Source organism: Micromys minutus (genome assembly GCF_963924665.1).
Source record: "Micromys minutus genome assembly, chromosome: 17".
Classification (NCBI taxonomy): domain Eukaryota; kingdom Metazoa; phylum Chordata; class Mammalia; order Rodentia; family Muridae; genus Micromys; species Micromys minutus.
The window spans coordinates 30,219,485-30,228,441 of record NC_137952.1 but is presented as its reverse complement, the minus strand read 5'-3'; the positions used below and the strand labels follow the sequence as shown (position 1 = coordinate 30,228,441).

At 40.8% G+C, this 8,957-nt stretch overlaps 1 pseudogene across 1 annotated transcript; it reads left to right on the top strand.

The window, feature by feature from the left end:
• Positions 1-1,083: 1,083 nt before the first annotated feature.
• On the top strand, positions 1,084-1,680 carry LOC308431538 (translationally-controlled tumor protein-like; annotated as a pseudogene). Its single transcript has one exon. The product of its transcript is annotated as a translationally-controlled tumor protein-like (transcript).
• Positions 1,681-8,957: the final 7,277 nt, after the last annotated feature.

Sequence of the window (8,957 nt, the reverse complement as noted above, 5' to 3'; positions counted from 1 at the left end):
CTTTTCCTACTTTGTGGAATAGATTGGAGAGTATTGGTATTAGGTCTTCTATAAATGTCTGATAGAATTCTACACTGAACCCATCTGATCCTGGGCTTTTTTTTTTTTTTTTTTTTTTTGGTTTGGAGATTTTTGATGACTGCTTCTATTTCTTTAGGGGTTGTGAAGATGTTCAGATGGTTTATCTGATCCTGATTTAACTTTGGTACCTGGTATCTATAGAGAAAATTATCCATTTCCTCTAGATTTTCCAGTTTTATTGAGTATAGGCTTTTGTAGTAGGATCTGATGACTTCTTGAATTTCTTCAGTTTTTGTTGTTATGTCCCCTCCTTTCTGATTTTGTAATTTGGATACTCTCTCTGTGCCCTCCAGTTAGTCTGGCTAAGGGTTTATCAATCTTGTAGATTTTTTCTCAAAGAACCATCTCCTGGTTTTGTTGATTCTTTGTATTGTTCTTTTTGTTTCTATGTGGTTGATTTCAGCTCTGACTTTGAATATTTCCTGCTGTCTATTTTTCTTGGGTGTATCTGCTTCTTTTTGTTCTAGAGCTTTCAGGTGTGCTGTCAAGCTGTTAGTGTATGCTCTCTCTAAGTTCTCTTTGGATGCACTCAGAGCTATGAGTTTTCCTCTTAGTACTGCTTTCATTGTGTTCCATAAGTTTGGGTATGTTGTGCTATCATTTTTATGAAATTCTTAAAAGTCTTTGATTTTTTTTCTTTCTTCCTTGACCAAGCTATCATTGAGTATTGTTCAGCTTCCATGTGTATGTGGGCTTTTTGTTGTTTTTGTTGTTATTGAAGACTAGCCTTAGTCCACGATGTTCTGATGGGATGTATGAGATTATTTTGGTGTTCTTATATCTGTTGGGGTCTGTTTTGTGACCACCTGCATGGTCAGTTTTGTAGATGGTACCATGAGGTGCTGAGAAGAAGGTATATTCTATTATTTTAGGATGAAATATTCTATAGATGTCTGTTAAATCCATGTGGTTCCTTTTCTGCCTGCTCCCCCCCCCCAGCACCACTCCAGCTCCACTGAGCTCTGCACTATTAGGCTAGCACCGCTGTCCCCAGCTGTCACCATGATCATCTACCAAGACCTTACCAGCCATGACGAGCTGTTCTCCGACATCAACAAGACCCGGGAGATCACAGATGGGCTGTGCCTGGAGATGGAGGGCAAGATGGTCAGTAGAACAGAGGGTGCTATCGATGGAATTGTTTCCTCTGATGGTCCGGAGGCAAAGGTACCAAAAGCACAGTGGTCACCTGTGTTGACATTGTCATGAACCATCACTTACAAGAAACCAGCTTCACAAAGGAGGCCTACAAAAAGGCCATCAAAGACTACATGAAATCACTCAGAGGCAAACTTGAAGAACATAAGCCAGAAAGAGTGAAGCCTTTTATGATTGGGGTTGCAGAGCAAATTAAGCACATCCTTACTAACTTCAGTAACTACCAGCTTTTTATTGTTGAAAACATGAATCCAGATGGCATCATTGCTCTCCTGGACCACCGTGAAGATGGTGCGACTCCATTCATGATTTTCTCTAAGGATGGTTTAGAGATGGAAAAATGTTACCAAATTGGATCTATCACCTGTCAGTGTAATTGGCTGCTGCTTACCATCTATACAATACCAGGACTTAGGACAAATGGGACTGATGTCATCTTGAGCTCTTATTTTGATCATGATTCATTTGGAGTAGAGGCATTGTTTTTTAAAGAAAAACATGTCATGTGGGTTGTCTAAAAATAAAGTGCATTTAAATTTTTAAAAAATCCATGTGGTTCATATGTTCTGTTAGTTTCACTGTTCAGTTTCTGTTTCTACGATCTATCCATTGATAAGAGTGAGGTATTGAAGTCTCCCGCTATTATTGTATGTGGTCCAATATATGCTTTGAGCTTTAGTAGAGCTTCTTTTATGAATGTGGGTGCCCTTGTATTTGGAGCATAGATGTTCAGGATTGAGAGTTTATCTTGATAAATTTTTTCCTTTGATGAGTAAGTAAAAAGTGTTCTTCCTTGTCTTTTTTGAGGACTTTTGGTGGAAAATCTATTTTATTTTATATTAGAATGGCTACTCCAGCTTGTTTCTTGGGACCATTTGCTTAGAAAGTATTTTCCCAACCTTTTACTCTGAGATAGTGCCTGTCTTTGTTGCTGAGATGAGTTTTCTGTGTGCATAAAAATCCTGGGTCCTTTTTATGTATACAGTCATAAAGTCTATGTCTTTTTATTGGGGAATTGAGTCTATTGATGTTAAGAGATATTAAGGCATAGTGATTGCTGTTTTCTGCTATTTTTGTTTTTAGAGGTAGAATTATGTTTGTGTGCTTAGTTTCTTTGAGGTTTGTTACAAGAAGATTAATTTCTTGCTTTTCCTAGGGTGAAGTTTCCCTCTTTGTGGTGGAGTTTTGCATCTATTATCCTTTGTAGGTCTGAATTTGTAAACAGATATTCTGTAAATTCAGTTTTGTCCAGGAATATCTTGGTTTCTCCATCTATGATAATTGAGAGTTTTGCTGAATATTGTAACTAGGGCTGACATTTGTGTTCTCTTAGGGTCTGTATGACATTAGTCCAGGATTCTCTAGCTTTATAGTCTCCATTGAGAAGTCTGGTGTAAGCCTGATAGGCCTGCCTTTATATGTTACCTGACCCTTTTCCCTTCCTGCTTTTAGTATTCTTTCTTTGTTTTGAACATTCATTCTTTTGACTATTATGTTTCAAGAAGAATTTCTTTTCTGGTCCAGTCTATTTGGGGTTCTGTAGGCTTCTTGTGTATTCCTGGTCATCTCTTTCTTTAGTTTAGGGAAGTTTTCTTTTATAATTTTGTTGAAGATATTTACTGGGCCTTTTAGTTGTGAGTCTTCTCTTTCTTCTACACCTATTATCCTTAGGTTTGGTCTTCTCATTGTGTCCTGCATTTTTTTTAGATATTTTGGGTTAGAAGCTTTTTGAATTTTGCATTTTCTCTGACTGTTGTGTCATTTTTTTCTATAGTATCCTCTGTCCCTGTGATTCTCTCTTCCATCTCTTGTATCCTGTTGGTGATGCTTGCATCTATGACTCCCAATGTCTTTCCTAGGTTTTCCAACTTTAAGGTTGTCTCCTTTTGTGGTTTCTTCATTGTTTCTATTTCTGTTTTAAATTTCTTCACCTGTTTGGTTGTGCTTTCCTGTAGCTCTTTAAGTGATTTTTGTGGGGTTTGTGTGTGTGACTGTGTGTGTTTCCTCATTAAGGGTTTCAACTTGTTTTCATGTGTTCTCCTGGCTTTCCTGTACTTCTTTAGGTGTGTTATTTATGCACTTCTCAAGGACCTCCATCATAATCATGAAGTATGATTTTTCTGGTGAGTTGTGATATCCACTTTTTGCTGTGGTAGAACTTGGTTCTAATGTTGCCAGGTTGTCTTGGTTTCTGTTTCTTAGATTCTTGTGCTTGCCTCCTGCCATCTTATTATTGGTGATGCTAGGTGATCTTGCTGTCTCTGACTGGAGTTTCTGTCTTGTGGGTCTGTGGGCCCATGGGCTCCAGATGGAGTTTGATCCTGGGTGTTTGACTCTCTGGGTAGTATGTGAGTTCCAATGGCAGTGGGCCACCAGCTCTGGGTTTTGTCCCAAACAGTCAGTTTCCAGGCAGCACTGAGCTACTTGCACACTGAGAATTCCAGATAGTCAGTGAAGAGAGAGTGAGAGAACTCCTAGGCATCCTCTGTGTTCAAAGCAATCTGCAGGCAGGTAGCCAGTCCTTCTGAAACAGAATGGACTCTGGCCTTAAGCTGGAAGCCCTTTGTTTTCTTTTTTATTGGATATATGCTGTTTACATTTAAAATGTTATCCCCTTTCCCTGTTTTACCTTCAAAAACCCCCTATCCCATACCCTTCCCCCTGCTTCTATGAGGTTGCTCCCCCACTCACCCACCCACAACCTCCCCACCCTGACATTCTCCTGCACTGGGGCATTGAGCCTTGGCAGAACCAAGAGATTCTCTTCCCACTGATTCCCAGGGACAAGGCCACTCTCTGCTACATGTGCAACTGGAGCCATGGGTCCGTCCATGTGTACTCTTTGGATAGTGGTTTTGTCCCTGGAAACTCTGGTTGGTTGGTATTGTTGTTCTTATGGGGTCTCAAACCCCTTCATTTCCCTCAATCCTTTCTCTAACCCCTTCTTAACATTGCATATAGAGATACAGGCAAGTGATACAAGACCCTACCAATTTAACAAACTTGGATCTTATGGTTACAACTGGACCAGATGTACCAATAGGAGCCTCACAAGTTGATCAGCTTAAACTCTAATCAATAACAATCCAAGCTTAAAGTCAAATCAGGAGAGAAAACTTACCAGGTCCAGAATGCTGTGATCCTCTTAGAATCAGGCAATAGATTTAGCTTGTCTAATTAGATTTCAGTAAGAGTTAAAATTGGAGTGTAAGCCACCATAAATGCAGCTCCCTTAGTAGCCTCAAATGCTCCCACCTCTACCCTCACCCATTACTTAAAACTTCCTCTATCAAACTCTGAAACAGATATAGCAGCTGTAGTGAGGGAGGAATTGGCATAAATGACTGTATCCATTTGCATGAAGTTTCTGCATGTGGCTGGCAGTTCTTCTGATTTTTTTTGGGGGGGTGGCACATATAGCAGACCCTGCTGAATCTGGCTTTGAGGATTTATGTAAATCAGTATTACACATTAGAATACTGCTACCATGAAACCACAAAGAGTAAATTAGACTTTCTCTGGGGTGTAATTTGGACATGGGTATCCTTTAAAATCCCCTATGTAACTCTAAGACACCACCAGAATTGGGAATCATTAGTACACTAAACATCTGATTGCCCCAATTAAGTTTAGCCAGTTATGACCCAATACTTTGAATTTGATTGCTTTGAAACTTACCCAGGTGACTTACAGCATAATCCCTTTAAATAACATACTATTCGCAGTAAGATAACTGGCATTTGAGGTAAGGATGCTGTGTCAGCTTCCTTTTGGAGAATGTTGTTCAATCAACAAATACATGCTAAACGAAAATATTGCATAGGCATGAGCGGCTTGTATTGCTTTCTATCCATTTCTGGGGGAAGGGTATAACATACAGCAGCAACATTTCACTATTACGTTGTAATGGGATCTCCATAGGCTTATATTGAAATTGGTTTTCTGCTGTAATCTCACATTTTAACAGCCTCTACAGACCTGCTCAGGAACTGACTCAAAATTGTTATGAAGAATATTTGGCATCATAATTTCATTTTTGCATTATATAAATGCTTCTCCCTCCTCATTCCATCCCTCCATGAGAGATATTGAAGCATCATTATAGCAGCAATGGAAAGTAAATACTTGACATGTTCAACAGTTATTTTACAAAAGCTAGAAACTGTTTTTCCTCTTGAGTGCAGAGTCTTCAGTCATCCTCAGCTTTTTTAATAGGATTTTGACACCCATTTCAAATGATGGCAGAAAGTGATTTTACTTGTTTTTTTTGGTTTTTTTTTTTTTTTTTTTTTTTTGAAATTAATACTCAGGCACCCAAGCTATTCAAAGTCCCTAAAGCATCCAGTTGGCGACCCTCTCCTGTCACATGCCAGATGCCTTCCTGATTAGCCGGGCCCACTCTTTTTCTCACATCCTCCCACGATCCACCCACAGCCCTAAGATTCAGAAGAGAAGCAGCTGTCTGCTGCCTCCTCGTGATCTCCTCTACCAAGCCTCCCAGAACACTTCTTGGTCCCTGGGGCTCTGCAGATGTTCAGAGTAACCCTCACTGCTGATGAGTGGTACAACTTCTCAACCTCACCTCTGTAACTCAGCACTAGTTCGTAAGTAGAAAGTTTACCTCTCAGTATGTTTATCAGTCTGAACTGACATCTTCTGTGGACTAAATGTTGACCCAGTACGTGGCTTATGCTAAGGTGTCAGGCTTGAGCTGCTGTTAACACACCCACTGTGGATCCTGTCTCCTGTCACGGTCACCCCATCATGGTGGTACCTAGTCTGTAGCATGTACTGCATTTCTTTGTTTTTTGCGTTTTTTTTTTTTCCTTTTGTGATACATCACATTTCTTCTTTCTATACATCCCACTTCTCTCCAGCTTCAAATCCTTATTTCCTCATGCCTACACTACTGCGATGTTGTTCCTGCCTCTAGCTGCTAACTACTCAACTCCAGAAAGGGTGGAAACTGCTCAGTTCACCAGGGCATTCCAACCTCCACAACAAGAGTCCCCTTACCTACCCAACTTCTAGTTACTTTCTCCAAAACTGTTTCCTTGGTTCTTCAACCCAGTACTTTCGAGGCTCTTGTGGAAGATTTTCATCAGGGAAAATAAGTTCAAGTGGGGGAAGATATAGATAGACTCACATGAAATGACTGATTTCCACTGCTCACATATACATCTTCTTAGTCTAGTTCTTACCGCATTTAGAACTGGAAGCCAGCTGATCACACCTTGTAAGTCCTAGTTCAAGAAAACAACAAGACTAAATCACAGAAGCTAAACAGTCTCCTTCTCATAATGGTTCCTACAGCTTAATGGACAAATGACTGGAGACTGACAGACTGAGGCTTCCCCAGGTCTAATTAAAGTCACCAGGCTAAGCTTCTGTGAGTTTTCATGAGTATCCAGGGTCTCTCAGAAGGCCTCATGAGAGATGACAACATCCAAGTGAGACTATCAAGCAATGGAATCTCCCATGTGACCTGTCAAAAACACAGGAAAGGTGTGGCCTCCTTCCAGCCACTCTCCATACCCTTCTCTTATGACTCTCTTACATGGTCCCTACATTATTTGGGTTTAAAGCGAGTCCCCACCAAGTTGCTGCCCCAGGATATGCTTGACAATGATACTATTCTAGCAAAACAAATGTGGTATCCCTGAGTTCTTCTATGTGGCTATGTAGTATAATGGCTGGTTCTAAATTTAACAAGAAAGTGTGTTTGTCTGCTACTATGTCTCTATTAAAGCACACAGCTTTGAGGGAGGGACATGGGGGTCTATGCTTACAAAGATGACCCTTGGCACACCAAAGAAGCAGTCTATAACTTCAAGACTGTTGGCACCACGAAATGCAAAATACAGCTGTTCTCATCCCTTAGTGCCCAGCCTTGTAGCTGCCCCCACTGTGTTGTGCTGGAGTGTGAGCAATGCCCTGTGCTTTGCCAGCTAGAGAATGACTCTTATAAAGTGGGCGTTGGTAATGATTAGAATGGTGCTAGAGCAGTAGGAACCAAATGCAATTGCCCTAAGTAAATAGTAACTACCTTGCTGTGCCTGCTTTATCTCTTAGGAGATGCTATGGGGAAATTGTTTCCTGTCCTGTGCGTTCACAGCACCGCACTGACAGAAGAGAAACCCCCAGGGTGTTCACCTAAGAATAGAGAACTTTTTCTGAAAGTGTTATATCTGAGATAAAAGTCCCCTACCATTACAGTCTGCAATAAAAGCCCCCTATCATTACGATCTGATATAAAAGTCCCCTGCCATCACCATAGTCCCATTGCTTCGCCCCGCCCCCCACACGGGTCGAGCTCATGAGAAAGAGAGCTGGGTGCTCTGGTTTGCTTGTGTCTTTGCCTGTCTATATTTCTCAAAGGAGGAGTGTAGACTTCTTTTAGATTAAAATCATGAAATCAATTTATAAGTCTAAACATGCAAAATGTATTTGCAATAAATATATCAAAAGAAAACCCTAGCTTGGCAACACGGAGACGAGAGGGAAATTCTAGCAACTAAAACACTTGAAAATCATTAGAGAAAACATTTAAGAGTACAAGGCATGAAAAATATGCTAAAGCATAGAAATGCTTTGAGTGATAAAATCTGGCATAATGATGAAGAAGATAATTTACTATGAAGCTTACAGTTCCTGCTTACTTTATGGGTCTTTTGTTGTTGTTGTTGTTGTTGTTGTTGTTGTTGTTATTGTTGTTGTTGTTGTTGTTGTTGTTGTGGCTGTGGTTATAGTGTTTTTATTTTTTCTTGATGATGTGGTATGGAAGTCCAGATGGGGTTTGTCCGTCAAAGTAGGTGAGTTGGGGATGCTGAACTCGATCTGCAGAACAGTGACACTGAAGTGAGAAATGTTTAAGAAGATGGTGCTGGAGAGAGGTAATTAGGTCGCATGGGTATCACCTTGCTACCTGTGGGGCGAGTTCAGTTCTCACGAGTAGACTGTTAGAAATCAAGGTGACTCCACAGGCTCAGCCCCTTCTGCTCACAGCCAGTGTCTTTCTACTCCTCCATTATGCTGTGACAAATTCAGAAGACCCTCAGCAGGACACTGGCATCATGTTCTAGAATTTCCTGAATGCTGAACCAAATAAACCCTATCAGTTTGTGTATCTTCCAGTAACAAAAGCCATTTGAATCCCGATGGGATGAGTAAGCTGCCTTTGAGGAGAACTCCTAAGTCACAGGACAAATGGTATAAGAATATAGGTAGAGGTGAAAATTTAAGACCATTAATGAAATTAACCAGTCCCCTCAAAAAGTCACATCCTAGATGATAAAAAGTCAAAAGGCTCAGATCTTCAGAAAACAATGAAAAATACAAAAGAAAAACAGGAGTAGGGAGAAGCTCGGTCCCTGAAGTACTTGCTGCACAAGTGTGAGGACATCAATTTGATCTCGGGCCCTCAAATAGAAACCGCATGCTAGCACATCCCTGCAGTCTCGGAGCTGGGGAGGCAGAGACAGGCAGAGACAGTTGCTGGAGCGAACTGAACAAATAATCTGGCCAACAATAGATGCACTCCAGGTTCAGTAAGAGGAGGTGGCACAAAATCCAAATAATGCTATGGTGGAGGCTGATTAAGTAATTGGTATTCTAATTCCCCCAACACTGATCTCATGACTCCACATACACACATCTGTGCCTTGAACCCACATGCTTATGTGCACACTCCCACAAACACATAGGCACACCTATACCAC